Source organism: Mytilus trossulus, unplaced genomic scaffold (genome assembly GCF_036588685.1).
Source record: "Mytilus trossulus isolate FHL-02 unplaced genomic scaffold, PNRI_Mtr1.1.1.hap1 h1tg000406l__unscaffolded, whole genome shotgun sequence".
NCBI classification, from domain to species: Eukaryota; Metazoa; Mollusca; class Bivalvia; order Mytilida; family Mytilidae; genus Mytilus; species Mytilus trossulus.
Window position 1 is genome coordinate 1,000,708 of NW_026963350.1, and position 14,383 is coordinate 1,015,090.

The following is a 14,383-nucleotide window of genomic DNA, read 5'->3' on the forward strand; positions in this document are numbered from 1 at the left end:
CAAGAATATTTCATACATCGTCTCGCTTCAGATTCTATCATTTTTATTTATCAAAGCTACAGGTTGACTTTATAACATAAAACAATCACAGTACTAAAAGATGCAATTATATATGGGTCAAGTGAAGTACCTATCTAATGAATCACAAAAACAGAGAAGGTGGGTTCAAATAGCTTAATTAGAGATTAATCACTATAATACTAAGATACTAACAAACTATGACGCTATAGTGTCAGCAGCTTTCTAATATATAAAGTTTTCAATCCAACTTTTACCAGTATATGAAAAATGTTACTCCTCTGAAGCACGAGGACAAAATTCGTCACGGAAATTAAACTGAACAAAAGGACGGACTTCATTGAACAGATAGCGTCTTCTCTCCTCTGTCAGCCCTGCTGGCTGAATTACTTCTGGAAGTGTCGTGAGCAACTCCGGTAGGTTTGTGCTCTTTTCTCCGGTTGATCAAGAGTTTCTCTTGCAAATAAGACTTCTACTTCGTCACTGGTAAATCTGAAGTGATGGAATTTTCCTATACCTCTTAGTGGTTTAAAATATTTAGTGAAGAAATTATCCCATCTGTACCACTTTAAATTGTTTTCGTCATCGTCATTTTCATTAAAAACTTCTGACCTATGGCATTTGGCAGAATTGTCAACAATTTTAACCAGTTGCAAAACAGTGTTTACGTCCGACTTTCTAAAATTTTTTTTCAACATGCCAAAACATGCGTCACATAAACGTTTTGTGTGCCCAGCAATCATAAAATGCAAATTAATAGTTTTGTGTAAACCCTTTGCACACCTCCATAACAGATAATGTAAGGTAGTTTTATTTTTGTTTTGTCCTACGGAATTAACAGCATGGACATGACACGCCTTTTCACCGTAAGTATTACCATGCAGATAATGGTGGAGCATACTTAAAACAGCATTGGGTCCATGTGTCCCACTTCCATTTTCTCCGATTGTTTGTTGCTCGTCAATCAAATAATTAGTTTGCATTGAAAAGTTTTCATCGCAAACTCCAAATATTTGAACTTTTCGAGGTGTTAAAAAGTAAAGAGCTCCAACTTGATGAGACGAATGTGGCAAGTTTACATATTGTGAAAAGTCAAAAGTGTAATGAACATTTTTTTTTAACATGGAGTGTTATACTTTCCTATTGGAAACTTTAATTCATCACGTGATCTTTGTGTTCATAATTTATAATACTCGCGCTCCGTCCGCGCAGACTGTTTATGGTCAATTAATTTTTGAGTTGTCACTAATTTCGCGTCTTCTGAAATAGATCCGGAAATTTCCTCCCTCAACTGAAAGCACGTTTTACACAGATTCGTCTTTGGTTTCATAAATTGAATATGAGGGACACATGCATTCCAAACTTCTTTAAATACGGTTAGTTGAACATATTGTTTTTCTGAGTTTACGCATGAACTAACATATTTGGAGTGTACATATTTCTTGCTTTCGCTACAAGGTAGCAGAATAGGAGGGGTATTGTCGGTTACCCGAGGCGCAGCCGGGAGAGGGAGACCAAATTCATCAGCATACCGCTTGATAAATTTTATCGTATTTTCAATCACTTCAAATGAATGTCCGTGATTCGATTTTCTTCCACTAAGACCATGTGATCGAGGGGTTACGCCATTTGCATTTAAGTGCTGTTTTAAACTTTTAAATTCGCTCCTCCCAATGTTATAAATATTTCTCCATTTGAACTCGCATATCTCAACTCCTTGAAAAGAATATCGGTATCGTTTTCGTTCTCTCCTTCCTCCTCTGAAAACCGAGTCTGTTATTTCTAAGTTTTCTAATTTTGAAAGCAAGTATATGTCACGCTCTTCTTTTGTAAATTCACAAACAGATAATAAAACATCATAGGCCTGTTCTCTGAATGTGGAAAGTTTTGTTAAACATTTTTTTGTACAATTACAGTCGTTAGCAAATAAAGCATTTATTCGAAGTCGGGAAGGATCCTCTAATTCATCATTTTGATTAAGAAAACATGTATTTTCCGATTGATCTTGAATGACGGAAGTGGAATAAAATTCCCGGGCCTAAGCTTGATTTGTGTCACATATATTTTCAATATCAGATTCATCATTTTCAATATCGGAATCGCTGTTATCAGACACATTCAGTTCATTATTGCTTGATGCTAAAACCTCTGGTATTGGCCCTATATATTGTTCAAAATAGGCAACTGCTTCATTTTCTAGTTCTTCGCATCCTATGTTATTGAACCAGTCCATTTCAGAAATTTACTACAACATTAAAAAGGAATGAAATTAAAGACAAATTGAACCAACAGAATTTTTCTATACGACTGGTTGTCGCGCTTTACGCCATTATAGTTCACCAGTGATTTGTGACAGGTAGATCAAAATCTCAAATACTATCTACTTAAATTATGGTAGTTCAAATTTCAAAATAAACGGGTTTTTAAGATGAAATTTTGGTTTATTATTTATAAATCCGACATCACAGTTTACATCTTTCAAAATTTTTACCTTAATCACGCAGACGGACGGACGGACGCAAAATTGTAAGACCCACGGATGCATAGATCGGGAATTGCATTGCCCTGTGAATACTAATTTTAAAGTTGTCGGCATATATGGAAAAGGAGGTTTAAAAGGTTTTATTTTGAAAGTTATTAGTTTTCGAAATATATGTACACATGTATTATGCAAATGTTTCCCTCTTACTTTCAATTTCTAAATAGAAATGTCATTGAACTAAATTACACGCAAAACATTTCTAAATTTCTGAATAGATCAGAACAGAATTGCACGCAAATAGTACAAAATCCACCTACAGCACATCTTGGTCTTTGTTTGATATTGTATATTTGTGTTGTTGTTTCTTTTTAGATTTTCCAAAATGCAACGGTACAATGATATGAATAACTTTTGACTGAATTTTGTTTTTGCGTGTGTAACTGTCATTACTGTGTGTAAGCAAAGTTTTGCAATACAGCACAAATTTCGTTTTAAACTACTAGAAATAGTATTTCAGAATATTACTTTAGTTTAGTTCAGCTTAAGAATTTTATACAATTATTTTTTTTTCAGACAGGTGTCTCAAATAAACAGTAAAAATTTAAAGTGTCAAAGAAGGATACATGTATTTTTTTCTGAAAAGAGTTTAAATGCATTAGCCTTTGTTCATTGTTAAAAGGATTTTGTGTTTTAATACCTTCTTACTTTTTACATACATGTATATCATAACATTTTAAGAAATCAACTGTGTATCTATTCTTTGCCAAGATCTTATTGAAAATTATGCTTTTAGGAAATTTAATTCAAAGCTTAAGCTTACTACTTTAAGGAAGTACAGAACTTTACTTAAGACACATTTCTTATTTCAAATCTATTTTGTTATTTTGATTTAAAAGGAGTTGACTTATTGACAAGCACATAAATCCATTTGTTTCAAAAGCTAGATATAAAGTAAATTATGGTAGGGGATCTGGGTGATCATGATGCAGCTTGAGACAATAGATATAAATATAAAGGCAGCTGTTAAGTCATATCATTACTTCAAAGTGATAAATACATACATGTTTTTATTTAAAAAAGGTTATATTATATATTATATTATATTTCATCAAACTATTTTACTTAAGTAATCGAAAAGTAATCGAAAGTACTCGATGATTTCATCATGATTTTTGCTGTAATCGATGAAAATTAGGATTACATGTAATCGAAAATGTCTTCGATTACAGATGACTTACCATTACTGGAAAAAATGTAATCAATTACAATCGATTACGATTACAGATTACGATTACCCCATCCCTGGGTCTATGATGTTAAAGGGTGTCCATTGTTGAAGATGCATATAAATCCAGGTGAGCCGTACAGGTTATTTAGAGCCTCTAGATTTCTTTTTAAATAATGTCTCCTCTGAAACTACTAGGCCAAATAAAATCAAACTTGGCCTCAATCATCCTCAGGGTGTGCAGTAAAAAAATATCCGATTACCCTGCACATCTAGCAAGATGACGGTCATGGCTAAAATAGAACATTGGGGTAAAATGCAGTGTTTGGCTTATATCTCTGAATTAAACTAAAGCATTGGAAGCAAATCTGACATGTATAAAAATGTATATCAGGTGAAGATATTCTGAACTGAAATTTTAAGATGCATCAGACAACCTTTTGTTGGGTTGCTGCCTTAGAATGGTCATGTTATGGAAATTTTAAAGTTTTGGTTAGTATCTTGAATATTATAATAGATGGAGATAAACTGTAAACAGCGAAATAAGATTTACAAATAAGTTCACATGACCAAAATGGTCAATTGAACCCTGAGACAATTTTAACCAACCTTGGCCAACATCATCATCAATGTATCTAGTAAAAAATGTGTCAGATAACCCTGCCTACCAACCAAAATGGCTATCATTGCTAAAAAATTAACATAGGAATAAAAAGTTGTGTCTAGTATTTTTTTAACCGTTATATATAAATAGAGAAAATTTGAAAAGAAACATTTGTTCAGAATAATGAACTCTACCAATTGTCCATATAAACGTCTAAACTGTTAGACAAATTCTTATAGAAGTTATTGCCCATCAATGGCAAATTTTACGATTTTTTTTTCTCCATTTTCATACGCCTGTTTACAGGACTTTTTATGGTATACCGTTGTCCGTCTGTCTGTCCATCTGTCTTCAACATGTCGGATATAAACTCGAAAACACTTTGACAAATTTGCATAAAACTTTGATAAATTGTTTATATCCATTGACGTGATCTCCCTTTAGTTTGTTTTTTTTTTCATTAAAAAAAAGATGGATTTTTCCAGTTTTCAGACAATAACTCAAGAATGCCTTCACCAACTTGCAAGCAATGTTTGTGAATTATTTATATCTATTGATATGAGCTCCCTTTCAAGTTTTAGACATTTTAGATTTGATGTTTTCGAGTTACTCATAAAAAAGCGGGGATGTTCCAGTTTTTGGACAATAACTCAAAAATTCTTTCAGCAGTTTTCATAAAAATTTGGTAATTTAATGTTTAAATCCGTTTATGTAAACTTCTTTTAGAATTTGATAAATTTTAAATTTTATGTTTTCGAGTTTTGGGGTTTTATTCTGAACAAAGGGGTGATTTCCCAGTATTTGGACACTAACATGATTAACTCTAAAATGCTTTCAGTAATTCTCATTAAACTAATATGACATTGAAAAGTAATTGAACTGTATTCTCTGAAAATGCGACGGCATATCATGCGCTAATAGCACACCTGTTTATTATCATGAAAAACATGACATTTAGAGAGACATGATATTTAGAGAGAGACATGATATTTAGACGGAGACCTGATATTTAGAGAGAGACCTGATATTTAGAGAGAGACATGATATTTAGAGAGGGACATGATATTTTGAGAGAGACATGGTATTTAGAGAGAGACATGATATTTAGAGAGAGAACTGATATTTGATATTTAGAGAGAGACATTATATTTAGAGGGAGACATGATATTTAGAGAGAGACATGATATTTAGAGAGAAACATGATATTTAGAGGGAGACATGATATTTAGAGGGAGACATGATATTTAGAGAGACATGATATTTAGAGCAAGACATAATATTTAAAGAGAGAGACATGATATTTAGAGAGAAAACTGATATTTGATATTTAGAAAGAGACATGCTATTTAGAGGGAGACATGATATTTAGAGAGAGACATGATATTTAGAGAGAGAACTGATATTTGATATTTAGAGAGAGACATGACATTTAGAGAGAGACATGATATTTAGAGAGAGACATGATATTTAGAGGGAGACATGATAGTTAAAGAGAGAGACATGACATTTAGAGAGAGGCATGATATTTAGAGCGAGACATGATATTTAGAGAGATACATGATATTTAGAGAGAGACATGATATTTAAAGAGATAACTGATATTTGATATTTAGAGAGAGACATGATATTAAGAGAGAGACATGATATTTAGAGGGAGACATGATATTTAGAAAGAGACATGATATATAGAGAGAGACATGATATTTAGAGAGACATGATATTTAGAGAGCGACATGATATTAAGAGAGAGACATGATATTAAGAGAGAGAACTGACATTTGATATTTAGAGAGAGACATGATATTTAGAGACAGACATGATATTTAGAGAGAGACATGATATTTAGAGAGAGACATGATATTTAGAGGGAGACATGATATTTAGAGAGAGACATGATATTTAGAGAGAGACATGATATTTAGAGACAGACATGATATTTAGAGAGAGACATGCTATTTAGAGAGAGACATGATATTTAGAGAATATTTAGAGAGAGACATGATCTTTAGAGGGATAAATGATAGTTAGAGAGAGACATGACATTTAGAGAGAGGCATGATATTTCGAGCGAGACATGACATTTAGAGAGATACATGATATTTAGAGAGAGACATGATATTTAAAGAGATAACTGATATTTGATATTAAGAGAGAGACATGATATTAAGAGAGAGACATGCTATTTAGAAGGAGACATGATATTTAGAAATATACATGATATATAGAGAGAGACATGATATTTAGAGAGAGACATGATATTTAGAGATCGACATGATATTTAGAGAGAGACATGATATTTAGAAAGAGAACTGATATTTGATATTTAAAGAGAGACATGATATTCAGAGAGAGACATGCTATTTAGAGAGAAACATGATATTTAGAGAATATTTAGAGAGAGACATGATATTTAGAGGGAGACATGATAGTTAGAGAGAGACATGATATTAAGAGAGAGACATGATATTAAGAGAGAGAACTGATCTGATATTTGATATTTAGAGAGAGACATGATATTTAGAGACAGACATGATATTTAGAGAGAGACATGATATTTAGAGAGAGACATGATATTTAGAGGGAGACATGATATTTAGAGAGAGACATGATATTTAGAGAGAGACATGATATTTAGAGAGAGACATGATATTAAGAGATCGACATGATATTTAGAGATCGACATGATATTTAGAGAGAGACATGATATGTAGAAAGAGAACTGATATTTGATATTTAGAGAGAGACATGATATTTAGAGAGAGACATGCTATTTAGAGAGAAACATGATATTAAGAGAATATTTAGAGAGAGACATGATATTTAGAGGGAGACATGATAGTTAGAGAGAGACATGATATTAAGAGAGAGACATGATATTAAGAGAGAGAACTGATATTTGATATTTAGAGAGAGACATGATATTTAGAGACAGACATGATATTTAGAGAGAGACATGATATTTAGAGAGAGACATGATATTTAGAGGGAGACATGATAGTTAGAAAGAGACATGATATATAGAGAGAGACATGATATTTAGAGAGAGACATGATATTTAGAGAGAGACATGATATTTAGAGAGCGACATGATATTAAGAGAGAGACATGATATTAAGAGAGAGAACTGATATTTGATATTTAGAGAGAGACATGATATTTAGAGACAGACATGATATTTAGAGAGAGACATGATATTTAGAGAGAGACATTATATTTAGAGGGAGACATGATATTTAGAGAGAGACATGATATTTAGAGAGAGACATGATATTTAGAGACAGACATGATATTTAGAGAGAGACATGCTATTTAGAGAGAGACATGATATTTAGAGAATATTTAGAGAGAGACATGATATTTAGAGGGATAAATGATAGTTAGAGAGAGACATGACATTTAGAGAGAGGCATGATATTTTGAGCGAGACATGACATTTAGAGAGATACATGATATTTAGAGAGAGACATGATATTTAAAGAGATAACTGATATTTGATATTTACAGAGAGACATGATATTAAGAGAGAGACATGCTATTTAGAAGGAGACATGATATTTAGAAAGATACATGATATATAGAGAGAGACATGATATTTAGAGAGAGACATGATATTTAGAGATCGACATGATATTTAGAGAGAGACATGATATTTAGAAAGAGAACTGATATTTGATATTTAGAGAGAGACATGATTTTTAGAGAGAGACATGCTATTTAGAGAGAAACATGATATTTAGAGAATATTTAGAGAGAGACATGATATTTAGAGGGAGACATGATAGTTAGAGAGAGACATGACATTTAGAGAGAGGCATGATATTCAGAGCAAGACATAATATTTAGAGAGATACATGATATTTAGAGAGAGACATGATATTTAAAGAGATAACTGATATTTGATATTTAGAGAGAGACATGATATTAAGAGAGAGACATGATATTTAGAGGGAGACATGATATTTAGAAAGAGACATGATATATAGAGAGAGACATGATATTTAGAGAGAGACATGATATTTAGAGAGCTACATGATATTTAGAGAGAGACATGATGTTTAGAGAGATAAGTAATATTTGATATTTAGAGAGAGACATGATATTTAGAGAGAGACATGCTATTTAGAGAGAGACATGATATTTAGAGAATATTTAGAGAGAGACATGATATTTAGAGGGAGACATGATATTTAGAGGGAGACATGATAGTTAGAGAGAGACATGACAGTTAGAGAGAGACATGAGTTTTAGAGAGAGGCATGATATTTAGAGAGCGACATGATATTTAGAGAAAGACATGATAGTTAGAGAGAGAACTGATATTTGATATTTAGAGAGAGAGATGATATTTAGAGAGAGACATGATATTTAGAGAGCGACATGATATTTAGAGAGAGACATGATAGTTAGAGAGAGAACTGATATTTGATATTTAGAGAGAGAGATGATATTTAGAGAGAGACATGATATTTAGAGGGAGACATGATATTTAGAGAGCTATATGATATTTAGAGAGAGACATGATAATATTTAGAGAGAGACATGATATTTAGAGAGAGACATGATATTTAGAGAGAGACATGATATTTAGAGAGACATGCTATTTTGAGAGAGAGAGATGATATTTAGATAGAGACATGATATTTAGAGGGAGACATGATATTTAGAGAGCGATATGATATTTAGAGAGAGACATGATAATATTTAGAGAGAGACATGATATTTAGAGAGAGACATGATATTTAGAGAGAGACATGATATTTAGAGAGACATGCTATTTAGAGAGAGACATGATATTTAGAGAGAGACCTTTTTCTGTTAAGCCTCAATATGATAGACAAATAAACTAAATAACATAAACCATCAGCAGGCAAAATCTAGACAAAAACACTCTAAATCACATAAATGATCAGCAAGGCAAGATCTAGACAAATAAACACTCTAAATCACAAAAATGATCAGCAAGGCAAGATCTAGACAAATAAACACTCTAAATCACATAAATGATCAGCAAGGCAAGATCTAGACAAATAAGCACTCTAAATCACATAAATGATCGGCAAGGCAAGATCTAGACAAATAAACTCTCTAAATCACATAAATGATCAGCAAGGCAAGATCTAGACAAATAAACACTCTAAATCACATAAATGAACAGCAAGGCAAGATCTAGACAAATAAACTCTCTAAATCACATACATGAACAGCAAGGCAAGATCTAGATTAATAAACACTCTAAATCACAAAAATGATCAGCAAGGCAAGATCTAGACAAATACATACTCTAAATCACAAAAATGATCAGCAAGGCAAGATCTAGACAAATAAACACTCTATATCCCATAAATGATCAGCAAGGCAAGATCTAGACAAATAAACTCTAAATCACAACAATGATCAACAAGGCAAGATCTAGACAAAAAAACACTCTAAATCACATAAATGATCAGCAAGGCAAGATCTAGACAAATAAACACTCTAAATCCCATAAATGATCAGCAAGGCAAGATCTAGACAAATAAACTCTAAATCACAACAATGATCAACAAGGCAAGATCTAGACAAAAAAACACTCTAAATCACATAAATGATCAGCAAGGCAAGATCTAGACAAATATACACTAAATCACATAAATGATCAGCAAGGCAAGATCTAGACAAATTAACACTCTAAATCACATAAATGATCAGCAAGGCAAGATCTAGACAAATTAACACTCTAAATCATATAAATGATCAGCAAGGCAAGATCTAGACAAATAAACACTCTAAATCACATAAATGATCAGCAAGGCAAGATCTAGACAAATAAACACTTTATATCACAAAAAAGATCAGCAAGGCAAAATCTAGACAAATAAACACTCTAAATCACAAAAATTATCAGCAAGACAAGATCTAGACAAATAAACACTCTAAATCACATAAATGATCAGCAAGGCAAGATCTAGACAAATAAACACTTTATATCACAAAAAAGATCAGCAAGGCAAAATCTAGACAAATAAACACTCTAAATCACAAAAATTATCAGCAAGACAAGATCTAGACAAATAAACACTCTAAATCACAACAATGATCAGCAAGGCAGGGTCTAGACAAATAAACTCTAAATCACAACAATGATCAACAAGGCAAGATCTAGACAAATAAACACTCTTAATCACATAAATGATCAACAAGGCAAGATCTAGACAAATAAACACTCTTAATCACATAAATGATCAGCAAGGCAGGGTCTAGACAAATAAACACTCTAAATCACAAAAAAGATCAGCAAGGCAAAATCTAGACAAATAAACACTCTAAATCACAAAAATTATCAGCAAGACAAGATCTAGACAAATAAACACTCTAAATCACAAAAATTATCAGCAAGGCAATATCTAGACAAATAAACTCTAAATCACAACAATGATCAACAAGGCAAGATCTAGACAAATAAAACACTCTTAATCACATAAATGATCAGCAAGGCAGGGTCTAGACAAATAAATACTCTAAATCACATAAATGATTAGCAAGGCAAGATCTAGACAAATAAACACTCTTAATCACATAAATGAACAGCAAGGCAAGATCTAGACAAATAAACACTCTTAATCACATAAATGATCAGCAAGGCAAGATCTAGACAAATAAACTCTAAATCACATAAATGATCAGCAAAAGAGGGACGAAAGACACCAAAGGGACAGTCAAACTCGTAAATCAAAAACAAACTGACAACGCCATGGCTAAAAATGAAAAAGACAAACAGAAAAACAATAGTACACATGACACAACATAGAAAACTAAAGAATAAACAACACGAACCCCACCAAAAACGAGGGGTGATCTCAGGTGCTCCGGAAGGGTAAGCAGATCCTGCTCCACATGCGGCACCCGTCGTGTTGCTTATGTGATTACAAATCCGGTAAATAGTCTAATTCGGTATGTCAAATTCATGAAAGGGAAGGGGATTGTAGTTACTAGATTTAGAGTGTACAAGGCAGGATCTAGACAAATAAACACTCTAAATCACAAAAATGATCAGCAAGGCAAGATCTAGACAAATAAACACTCTAAATCACATAAATGATCAGCAAGGCAAGATCTAGACAAATAAACACTCTAAATCCCATAAATGATCAGCAAGGCAAGATCTAGACAAATAAACTCTAAATCACAACAATGATCAACAAGGCAAGATCTAGACAAAAAAACACTCTAAATCACATAAATGATCAGCAAGGCAAGATCTAGACAAATAAACACTCTAAATCCCATAAATGATCAGCAAGGCAAGATCTAGACAAATAAACTCTAAATCACAACAATGATCAACAAGGCAAGATCTAGACAAAAAAACACTCTAAATCACATAAATGATCAGCAAGGCAAGATCTAGACAAATATACACTAAATCACATAAATGATCAGCAAGGCAAGATCTAGACAAATTAACACTCTAAATCACATAAATGATCAGCAAGGCAAGATCTAGACAAATTAACACTCTAAATCATATAAATGATCAGCAAGGCAAGATCTAGACAAATAAACACTCTAAATCACATAAATGATCAGCAAGGCAAGATCTAGACAAATAAACACTTTATATCACAAAAAAGATCAGCAAGGCAAAATCTAGACAAATAAACACTCTAAATCACAAAAATTATCAGCAAGACAAGATCTAGACAAATAAACACTCTAAATCACATAAATGATCAGCAAGGCAAGATCTAGACAAATAAACACTTTATATCACAAAAAAGATCAGCAAGGCAAAATCTAGACAAATAAACACTCTAAATCACAAAAATTATCAGCAAGACAAGATCTAGACAAATAAACACTCTAAATCACAACAATGATCAGCAAGGCAGGGTCTAGACAAATAAACTCTAAATCACAACAATGATCAACAAGGCAAGATCTAGACAAATAAACACTCTTAATCACATAAATGATCAACAAGGCAAGATCTAGACAAATAAACACTCTTAATCACATAAATGATCAGCAAGGCAGGGTCTAGACAAATAAACACTCTAAATCACAAAAAAGATCAGCAAGGCAAAATCTAGACAAATAAACACTCTAAATCACAAAAATTATCAGCAAGACAAGATCTAGACAAATAAACACTCTAAATCACAAAAATTATCAGCAAGGCAATATCTAGACAAATAAACTCTAAATCACAACAATGATCAACAAGGCAAGATCTAGACAAATAAAACACTCTTAATCACATAAATGATCAGCAAGGCAGGGTCTAGACAAATAAATACTCTAAATCACATAAATGATTAGCAAGGCAAGATCTAGACAAATAAACACTCTTAATCACATAAATGAACAGCAAGGCAAGATCTAGACAAATAAACACTCTTAATCACATAAATGATCAGCAAGGCAAGATCTAGACAAATAAACTCTAAATCACATAAATGATCAGCAAAAGAGGGACGAAAGACACCAAAGGGACAGTCAAACTCGTAAATCAAAAACAAACTGACAACGCCATGGCTAAAAATGAAAAAGACAAACAGAAAAACAATAGTACACATGACACAACATAGAAAACTAAAGAATAAACAACACGAACCCCACCAAAAACGAGGGGTGATCTCAGGTGCTCCGGAAGGGTAAGCAGATCCTGCTCCACATGCGGCACCCGTCGTGTTGCTTATGTGATTACAAATCCGGTAAATAGTCTAATTCGGTATGTCAAATTCATGAAAGGGAAGGGGATTGTAGTTACTAGATTTAGAGTGTACAAGGCAGGATCTAGACAAATAAACACTCTAAATCACAAAAATGATCAGCAAGGCAAGATCTAGACAAATAAACACTCTAAATCACATATATGATCAGCAAGACAAGATCTATTAATAAGTCCAATAACCTAACAGACTAAAAGATCAGAAATACAAGATCAACAAAATAGAGATTTTTGGCATGGTATATTCTTGTCTACAATGTTAGAGAGTGTCCTTTGTTTAATATGCTCACAGACCACGGTGAGCGAAGGTCTCTTGAGAGCATCTAGGTCAGTTATCCTCTTCTCAAGTTCAAACTACTGGACACCATTATATGATTTTTCATTATTTGGGTATCTATCTAGTTAAGATATATGTCTGATGACCCGGCTTGCCAACCAAGTTGCGCCTGACATTGCTTCAAAAGAACATTATTTGGAAAACTGCTTTTAAAATAGAAACTTGACTTTGGCTCAAATGTTCAGAATATTGAGCCTTCAACTGTTTTCTGCTTTTTGTTCGGATTGTAATCCCTATGACACATTACCAATTTGAATTCTAAATTTTATCTATCTACTGTTAATAACTGTCGATTGCTTATAGAAGTTATTACCCTTAAAATATGAATTTTACTATTTTTACTAGTTTTGCCAATTTACATGATTAACTTTAAACTATAATAGATAGAAAGAAACCTAAAACAGCAACATGATCAGCAATGCAAGTTATAAAAATAATTAAACAGTGTTGAAATCTTAGTGGACTTCTTATTAGAGTCAGCGTAATTAAGTGTAATGACAATTTTTACCATTTTTGCGGTTTTGCTTCGACATATCTTAAAATGAACAATAAATATATTGAATCTTTAATATAAAATTCCTAGCAAGACAAGATCTACAAATACATCAACATGACCAAAACTGTTTACGACTATTTATTGAAGTTATTGCCGTTTAATGATGATTTGTTTGCACATTTTTTTGTCTGTTTTTCTGAAAACTGTAAAAAAAAAAAAATATACACTTTCGACCAGCAAGTAAAAATCTGCAAATAAGCTAGAATTGCCTTTCTGTCGACTTGTTAATCAAGTAATTGTTCTTTAACATACATATGTAATGATATCTTTAAACATAGTTTTGTCCATTATCTTAAAAATTCTAACATATAATATAAATAGAAATTTAAAAAAAAGAAAAAATGTTCAGCAGGATACGATCCACCCATTTGTCAACATGATTTAAATTATCATCTAATTATTCATAGAGATATTCATCAGTAATGACGATGTTTAATAAACAATGGTTATT

At 32.3% G+C, this 14,383-nt stretch overlaps 1 pseudogene; it reads right to left on the bottom strand.

The window, feature by feature from the left end:
- Positions 1-291: 291 nt before the first annotated feature.
- On the bottom strand, positions 292-2,251 carry LOC134702154 (uncharacterized; annotated as a pseudogene).
- Between the last annotated feature and the right edge of the window lie 12,132 nt (positions 2,252-14,383).